This window comes from Sebastes fasciatus, chromosome 8 (assembly GCF_043250625.1).
Source record: "Sebastes fasciatus isolate fSebFas1 chromosome 8, fSebFas1.pri, whole genome shotgun sequence".
Classification (NCBI taxonomy): domain Eukaryota; kingdom Metazoa; phylum Chordata; class Actinopteri; order Perciformes; family Sebastidae; genus Sebastes; species Sebastes fasciatus.
The window spans coordinates 16,271,534-16,280,216 of NC_133802.1; positions in this window are offsets into that span (position 1 = coordinate 16,271,534).

Consider the following 8,683-nt stretch of genomic DNA (forward strand, 5'->3'; position numbering starts at 1 on the left):
CTATAGCGCTGATAATTATGGTTGTTGTCTGTTTCACTCTTTTGCCTCTCTCTCTCTGTACACACACACAGACACACACACACACACACACACACACACACACACACACACACACACACACACACACACACACGCAGTACTGCTGGGTGAAAAGTAGCAGACTGTGCAAGTATTTAAAAGCTTGAACGTTTCTCATTATAATCCTAAACCAAACCTTTCAGATCTGACAGCTGCAGAATGTCAAGACAGAATTTTTTTCTGCTGATTTATTAACTTGGAAATCAAACTGGCATTTCTGATTCAGTGAGATAATGTATAATCTTGACATCTATCTTTTCATTTTCCACGCATCAACGTCCAAATTCAATTTTAGATATTTTCAGACTTTCTTCTTTTTTTTTTGTCAGGCAGTTTTTTTTAGTACGCATATGCAGTAACATTTCACTGTTAACAACCAATCAGAGCTGATCTGGAGCCTGCCGTCTCTGAGCAGCTGTCAATCACTCGCAAATTCTGATCAAACGGCAGCGCTGATCAAATATGAATCAATATTCTGTTACTGTAATGCCTATTTCTCGCCTCAAATGTTGTCAGAAACATCTTGTAGTATACTGTTTAGCTGTAAAATTAGAAAGTTTGTGACCCGGCAGCCATGTTGAGATCAGTTGAGGAAATACCAAGCACCACCCACTAGCCGGAGCAAACGCTCTCATTTTCTTTTCATTCATCAGAGTTCGCGAGTGATTGACAGCTGCCTCCGTTGAATGAACATCCAATAGGAACGCTCTCTCTCTGAAATGACCTGTGATTGGCCAAAGTCTCACGCCACAGGCTAAATTTGTTAAAGCCTGAAAACAGAGTCACGAGGAGGTGCAGAAGTCTAGTTTTCTCTCAGAACACTTGAATTACAATATGCTGAAAGGTTATTATAGAATTTTTGCCCAATGATGCCAAAGATATTCTGCCTACTGCAGGTTTAAGTACCATAGTGAGGATGGAGAGAACATCCTGTCTAGAGTCAATTTATTGATTCCTTACTTTGGCATTTACAGCTGTTTCTCACTAGAAACATGAAGAACAGAGCAGAAAACATGAAGAAGAATTAGGAAAAAGGGGCCATAGTTTGTCATTATAATCGTTGAATTTCATGAAAAATACACCAATGTGTTTACATTGTATTTATATGCTTTCATCTCTGTTGAGCTGGGTTCCATTTAATTCTTATTCATTTGTAGTACTTTGTATTTAAACTTCCTGATTTTGTTACAACATGAGTAATGCCCCTTCTAATCTCTAAAAGTCCTTCCAGCTCAGGATGTGGAGTTTCAAAATGTCGAAGGTGCATCTGGGAGGATATTTTGAAATTGATGGCGCTGCTGGATGCTGCTCAAAAAAAAAAAATAACAGTGAAACTTTATATTATAGCTTATGAAAACTGCCATCTTGTCGTCTGGTAAAAGATTTAATATACAGTAGGGTTTACTTTCTAATCTATTAATGTTTGAGTTGGATTATTGTTTATGTTGACTTTTGTTGTAAATATTTACAGGCCATAAAAACATTCCTCTCTTATAGCTGGAGCTCCATCTACACCTTATAACCGCCAAGGCTCAACCAGCAACATCTTTCCGAGTGATGGGAGCAGAGTTCAACACACAGGGCGGATGACAGATGTAAGGCCAAAACCTCTAGTACGCCTCCTGAAATCCTCCGACAGAGAAATGTCAGAAAGAAAAACAAACACTTGCACGGACCTGAAATAATTCTTTAACTCATGCCGAGTTATGCACGCTTTTCATCTGGACAGCTGCTGTTGGGGACATTTATCCCTCTGTTCTGATTACCACGGTAAGGTTGACAACCACGGTTTAACAGTGGCAAACCACTTTTACTGGAGGATTTGGGTTTGGTGAATTATTTCGGATTATGTTCTGTAAAAACACTGCTGAGCAGAGCACAGCGAGGTTGTCGCCTAGAAACTCTGTTGATGATGATGATGCGGTCTGATGGCAAAAGCCTTAATACACACCAATAATTGGTTTGTGTGGTTTGCATTTGTTTCCCAGAATTGTTGAATAGGCACTGGGTTGCTACATGAACACTATTATTGGCTCTAAGGATGGCAATATTGGTCTGATACTCGGTTTGTCTGTCTGTCCACCACTTTAGTCCATGATGAAATATCTCAGCAATCATTATATGGATTGTCATGAAAATTTATACTGATGTTCTTGGTCCCCAGAGGATGTTTCCTTCTGACTTTGGTGAATGACTGACTTTACCTTTAGCGCCACCACTAGGTTCACATTGGTGGTTTTAAAGCAAAAAAAACAACCAATCAGAGCCGAGCTGGAGACTGCCATCTCTGAGCAGCTGTCAATCATCCGCAAACTCCGATCAAATGGTCAAACTAGGCAGCGCTAATCAAATAAGAATCAATATTCTGTTACTGTAATGCCTATTTCTCACCTCAAATGTTTTCAAAAATAGGCAACGCTGCCTAGTTTGACCGTTTGATGTGAATGACAGCTGCCTGCGTTGAATGAACAGCCAATAGAAACGCTCTCTCTCTCTCTGAAATGACCTGTGATTGGCCAAAGTCTTCTGTCACGGGCTGGATTTGTTAAAGCCTGAAAACAGAGCCATTAGGAGGTGCGGAAGTCATAAGTCATCACAGTTATTATGGATTTTTTGCCCAATGATGCCAAAAATATTCTGCCTACTGCAGGTTTAAGTAAAATTAATGGATTGCTTTGAAGCTTGGTACATACCTTCATGTCCCCCTCAGGATAAATTGTAATCACTCAATTTTAATTTGTCCAATTCTTTGGTTTATGACCAAATAACTGCAAAACTAATGACATCAGCCTCAGCTTTACGCTGTGTTTAGTGCTAATTATCAGCAAATGTTAGCATGCTAACACACTAAACTAAGATGGTGAACATTATACCTGCTAAACATCAGTATGTTAGAATTGTAGACTCTGCTGTAGACTCTTACAGCTTTCTGGTGTTTTGTCTGTTCTTTTTGAAATGTGATGGGGTGGGAAAAGGTTACGTCCCGTACTGCTACACATAAATCAATGTTCAACTGATGGCTTCTTATTTAATTACAAATATCTAATGTTATTGAAACCAAGTTTAAGTTCCATGACATTAATTAATTAACAATCAATGACTAAGAAGTTTCACTTTCAGCTGTGCTGCACTTTGCATCATCACTTATTTCTGCAGGTCGCCTGACATAAATATATTTTAACTTAACTTAAGCTGTCAGCGTTGAATTATTAGTGAACATTTTCAAGTGATAAAGAGGTCTAATTTGTCTTATTGACTCATTATCTTTTCATACCGGGAGAGTAATGTTCACTTTATTCCTGGTCACAAACAATAATCTATGTTTCAAAGTGAATACTTCCCAAAAATTTATAAAACTCATTTATAAATCACCAGAGTGCTTTATTTAAACCATTTGCAACACTAGGCCTATGCAGGTGGTACAGGTGCTCAATGAAGTCGTTGCCCACTTTTTGGCAACTGCACTTCTAGAACACATCAAAATGTGTGAAATTTATTCACTCATCTTCATAGCTGTCACTCAAAGACATTATCCTGTGAGCAGCCAGCAGCATCTCATTATGTAAAATCAAACAAGACAGTGGAATTGAGTTTTGTATCCCAGAGTAACATAAGCAAATATAGCCTGACAACTCATATTGGAGAAGACTTAGAGGTCTGCATATGCCTGGATATCAAGACAACGAAGACAACGGTTTGGGCAACTACAGGCATGAGATACCGTGTCTGCAGAGGGAGCAGAACAAACAACTTTCTAAGCCTCAAATCCACCAAATCTGGAGGAATACGAGAAAGTGCGTTGATGTGATCCATAACGGATATGTCCATCTGTGTGTTTTGTGTATAGGATCCTCTGAAAAAAAATCATAAAGCAAATGCAAATCATAAAATTATATAGCAGCTGATCTCCTTAGAAACAAAAGTAACATATTCATGTGCATATCAAACGAAATTACTGTTTTAATTAATAGGACTCAGTTATTTCCCAAGTTCTAGCATATGGTGATAAAAGATATATGCGCCCAGGTCAGACAAGCTATGATGACAGGTGACACATGTTCAGTCAGACATGAATGTGTTTGCTTCTAAGGTGATGCGACAGTGCCCTCCTGTGGATCCGCTCTGCTCTGCTCTTCAGGTACAAACACATTAAAGCTGCTTTCTACACTGACCAGAGATCTGTAACTGTAATGATGAACCATACACTATTCTTTTAGACTGTGAACAGTCCCAACACAATGAGACAGCTGTGCGACAGCTGTGCAGTGGTGGAAGAAGTATTCAGATCTTTTACTTAAGTAAAAGTAGCAATTCAAAAAGTCCTGCATTCAAAAAGTTACTTAAGTAAAAGTACGTGAGTATTAGCATCAGAATAGTAAAAGTACAGTTCATTACACAGAACAATGTATATTATATTAAATAATTATAATTATTGATGCATTAATTAGTACTTTACTAAAGGTGGGGCTCATTTTTAGCTCGTGAATTGCACCAAGGGATAAATTAAGATATATTAAATTAAATTGTTGATAAAATTGTATATAATTAATATGAATCTGCGAAGTGTAGTGATGGTAAAGAAAAAAATGTCCTGTATATGATTATGTTTTGATAGACCGATTAAATTAAATAACACATTTATGCTACAAAATCAAGTGCATTAACATGTCAAACACACCACAGTCCATACCATACAGTGGTATGTCCAAACCAACATATATTATTTTTTTTTACAGACATCACTTTGCAACCTGTGCACAAAACTGATTATCAATTATAAATATACAACCACCTTCCTCACTAGAATTAATCAGAAACTAGACTAAACCCATTACCGACAATAAATAAAACGAGCAGTGGACACCACTGGGTGCAACAAGCATTATTAAGCCACATAAATTAAATAACCTGACACTTCTTATTTAATCAACAGCAGAATAAAAAATCACCAGAGCAGAGAAGTATCAACAAGATAAACTCCACAACATCCACAGCTACAAAACATATTACAGCAAAAAAAAGAAGAGCTGCAGTTATTTACAGCCATCACAAAAAATGTGTTGTTGTACTCACCTGTCTGAAGGGCAATCTGTGAGGTAGTGATGAAGTTGGTTGGTCGAGTGTTGGAGTGGAACGTTGCTCTTTCAAAAGGAATAGTCGTGAACAGTCCTCTATTACGTCCTCCTTTCTTTTGCTCCATTCTCGCAGTTTATCATGGGACTTTTTACTCTGTGAGAGACTTGAAATGTAGCCATGTACAATACTAGAGATAAAAAATACTAGTAAAATTGATTTAAAAAAATAGGCTACTCAAGTGCACACAAAAAAGATTTTGTTACAGAAACAAGAGTAAATGTAATTCGCTATTTCCATCCGTGAAAAAGCCTGTCCATATTGTTTTATAAGGAACTTGATTTTGAGTCAACGTATGCTGCACTGTGTCTTTGCATCAATGTAACACTATTGCCAAGGACCTCAAATAGCCTTCATACTGATGCAGTAGATCACTTTAAAATATCCCATATTCATAAAATGTCACACCAGCAAGTGAATAACGACAGTGGAACTCCTAACTATTGTACCATGAACAGCTTCATTCACTCAATCCCGGAACTCATAAATATTATTTTTATTGCCTAGAATAGACTAAGCCATTTTTGTGAACATGATAAAACAAAGGACCCAATGATTTAAGCCTGTTTGTTTTGTCATTGTCGCCTTTAAGGCCACAACACTTTGCTCTTATTCACCGTTAGTGAAGCAGTTGGATATTTTACACCTTGATCACACGACAGCTCTGTATATATGTTTTCGGGTTTTTGGCAGTGGGCAACTCCGGGTCTGAAAAGTGAAGCCAATGCGGAAGTGTCTATGTCTATGAGTCTATGAGAAAATGACTCTACTTCTCACTTGATTTATTACCTCAGTAAACATTGTAAACATGAGTTTATGCTCTCAATCGCTAGTTTCAAGTCTTCTTCAATACAGCATGATGTTCATTTAGTAAATTATGGTCCCATTTAGAGTCAAATAGACCATAAAGCAGGGTATGCTTTAGGGCGTGGCTACCTTGTGATTGACAGGTCGCTACCAAGGCGCTGTCTAATCTGGGTGTAGTCTGTGGTTTTGTCTTAAAACTTTTCCCTTTCAGTGTGTTTTCAGTTTATGAAAGTTAATTATGACCTTTTTGATCGCCAAAAAATGTCTTATTCACCATGTCACTTCTGGTTGCAAATACCAAGATTACGACAGCCAAAATGCCAAACTCAAGGCTTCAAAACGGCAGTCCACAAACCAATGGGTGATGTCGGGGGGGCTATGTCTACTTATAATACAGTCTATGGTTTTTGGATATGAAGAGTTTTTTAAAAGTGCTAAATACGGGATTGGGAGCATTTTTTTTTAGTCTCAACATGGCAACAGCGATCTGGTGGCTCGCAGCTAACAGTGCAAACAAAGGCGAAAGTGCTGACAGAGATAACAGTGTTTACCTGGGCGGAGCCGGAGGGTGGATGCTAGTTTCCATGACGACGCTGTCGGTTGGGACGCCGTTATCAGCTGTAACCGCCATATGAGTGCAGTGCAGAGCAGCAGCCGTGAGCTAGCCAGTGGGGCACGCTCACATGCACGAACATGCAAAGAGAAACTTTGATTACATACCCACACAGAGGGAGAGTGACCTCATGCTCTGCTCAGGTAGACATTACTCCTCTATATCTTCACATAGGCAATAGTTGTTTAATGCTATATTAATGCTCTGTATATCACATTTAGCACCTTTAGAAATAGTCAATACATACTGGAATAAACTTAATGTGGTATGCCTGCTGTAAAATCAGATATTTCAACATTTATAAGTTTTAAGTTTCACTCAGTCTGTTCCGTAACCAAGGTCAATATGAAGGTTACATCATCACAATGACACCACAAGTAGCTACTGTACCTGCTTCTTAAAATAACAATAGAAATTGTATTAGCTCCGAGTATGCATAATGCCACTTTCCACTTCAGTCCTCTGAAGAGTTAACTCTGGAAATGTTTGACGGAACACTTTCATGAGAAAATAAAAGACTTCACAATTTGTACAACACTCACCTCTTTAGTTCTCCATCATTCAGTCAATCTCCTCTACCTCTCACTATTTACTGGGATTTAAGAACATGGTGGATTGCAAAAGACCTTTGAATGAACCACTAAACTCAGTTAAATCATATTGATCTGTCAATTTCTTACTCTTATGTCACAAACCTTGATCTTAATCAGACAAGGACTGCCATTACCATCGTACAACGACTTGTTAGCCTATATAAGGAGGTGATGGGGAGATAATAGTCGTAGCCAATAATTAAAATCATATTTATTATGGACAAAACATCTTTTTGTCATGTTTCAAGGTTAGAAGGAAATGTATTCTTGGTGTATTGTCTTATCAAGCAGTAATGGGCTCCTAATTATTTGATTTTGAGGACATGCCCTTATCATTCTCCGTCTGCAGCGCTGCTGAATAAGCTTTAAATTCAGAATATTAAAAATGATGTTTTTTAAAATGAATATGTGTGCATGAAGGATTGGATTTCGGCAATTTGTGCAGCCACTAAAGACCTGATTGCTTTTTATAACACAACATTTCTCTTTTTCTGGGAGGACATTTTGGTTTTGGATATAATTCTTATGGATTTCATGTGATAAGGACATTTGTTTCAAGAGCATGCACAAAAGCACTGCTAGGGATGATTATTTTAGGAATAGTCATGATAGTGATAAATGGAACGCTCATGTGATGTTTCTTTCTGAAATCAGAATGTAATTTAATCCATGCACATATTGGTAATCTTTCAGTGTTTGCTTTTGTGCTTTCTAATCCCCCTCTCTAACCGATCAATTATAATCAATTATAGGGGGAAATATTTGAAAGAAAACAGTAATTATTTTTGATTTTCAGCCTATTTATCACAAATGTCTGCGTTCCAGCGAGGAAGGGACGATCAAAAATTACCTCTCAGATGTAAACTGTCAAATCTAATCGTTTGAAAAAGTAATAATTACAAAATAGAAAATAGCAAAATCTAGAAAACTGCTAAAGGGATAGGTCAGATTTTTTATACATTATGAGAAATGAGTTACTGACCGGTCGGGTAGTGAGATTGATGCATGGACAGATCTGTTAACAGATCCTGTGGATAAAAGATTTCACAGTTGAGAAGCAGCAAATGAGACCATTTAACAAAAACATCTGAAATCAAAACACACACATTCAAAAGTGTTAATCAACCGCAACAGAAAACATCAACTTTAGCATATTTCGGCTGCTTGCTTCTACTCAGAGCTCTTTGCATATATTGAAGTGTTTTGCTGAATAATACAGTTAATGTGCAACAAGCTGCCAGCTACGTATCAGCATCACTAGCAGTAAGTAACCACCTTATGTCAAAAATATTTCTTCAAATCAATAAGAAAATACAGTGACTTTACAGTAAAAGTCATTTTTATAAACATTGTCTTTACAAATAGCAAAATGTATTTATTATCCTACTGTAATGTGCTTTATGACTGAGTTGGTTGTACTTCTTTCACACTGTTTCTCATTATAACTGTAGATAAAACA